The sequence below is a fragment of the Gorilla gorilla genome, chromosome 16, assembly GCF_029281585.2.
Source record: "Gorilla gorilla gorilla isolate KB3781 chromosome 16, NHGRI_mGorGor1-v2.1_pri, whole genome shotgun sequence".
Taxonomy (NCBI): Eukaryota; Metazoa; Chordata; class Mammalia; order Primates; family Hominidae; genus Gorilla; species Gorilla gorilla.
Window position 1 is genome coordinate 66003919 of NC_073240.2, and position 1161 is coordinate 66005079.

At 47.1% G+C, this 1161-nt stretch overlaps 1 non-coding gene across 1 annotated transcript; it reads left to right on the plus strand.

The window, feature by feature from the left end:
• The first annotated feature begins 801 nt into the window (after positions 1-801).
• Positions 802-908, plus strand: LOC115930995 (U6 spliceosomal RNA). The gene has a single exon (XR_004067570.1). It is a non-coding gene; the product is annotated as a U6 spliceosomal RNA (small nuclear RNA).
• The last annotated feature ends 253 nt before the right edge of the window (positions 909-1161 follow it).

The following is a 1161-nucleotide window of genomic DNA, read 5'->3' on the forward strand; positions in this document are numbered from 1 at the left end:
AACACACCACCGTGCCTGGCTAATTTTTTATTATTATTATTTTTTGTAGAGACAGGGTCTTGCTACTTCACCTAAGCTGGTCTCAAACTCTTGGGCTCAAGCAATCCCTGGTCTCAGCCTCTCAAAGTGCTGGGATTACGAGCATGAGCCACTGCACCCACCCCCTACAAATTTGTTTTGTTTTGTTTTTCTTTTTCCATCATCTTTGTGATAGTAAACAAATATTTTTAGCTTCTGCTATGTGCCAGGCCCTGAGCTAGGTGCTGGGGGTACAGAAAACAACAAAGTAGGCCGGGCACGGTGGCTCATGCCTGTAATCCCAGCACTTTGGGAGGCCGAGGCGGGCGGATCACCTGAGGTTGGGAGTTCAAGACCAACCTGACCAACATGGAGAAATCCCGTCTCTACTAAAAATAGAAAATTAGTCAGGCGTGGTGGTGCATGCCTGTAATCCCAGCTACTCAGGAGGCTGAGGCAGGAGAATCGCATGAACCCGGGAGGCAGAGGTTGCGGTGAGCCGAGATCTTGCCATTGCACTCCAGCCTGGGCAACAAGAGGAAAACTCTGTCTCAAAAAAAATAAAAAATAAACGAACAGAGTACCTTTGAGGAACTTACCCCATCGTCGGGGAGATGGAATGGTCACTATAGAACACTAAGGTAAATGTAGCGACAATAACATGCATGGGTTAGTGTGGAGCACCTGTTCTGGGCCCCCTCTGGAGCATCATTCTGAGGGTGGCTCTCAGGGAAGCCTTCCTGGAAGAGGTATAATCATTTGAATTTAAAAAAATGAATGGCAGTGATCACTTCGGCAGCACATATACTAAAACTGGAATGATACAGAGAAGATTAGCATGGCCTCTGCACAAGGATGACATACAAATTTGTGAAGGATTCCATATTTTAATAAGAAAAACAGGCCAGGCATGGTGGCTCACGCCTGTAATCTCAGCACTTTGGGAGGCCAAGGCGGGCGGATCACCTGAGGTCAGGAGTTCTATAGCAGCCTGGCCAACATGGCAAAAGCCCATCTCTACTAAAAATACACAAAATTAGCCGAGCATGGTGGCTCATGCCTATAATCCCAGTTACTCAGGATGCTGAGGCAAGAGAATCACTTGAACTCAGGAGGCAGAAGTTGCAGTGAGCTGAGATCAAA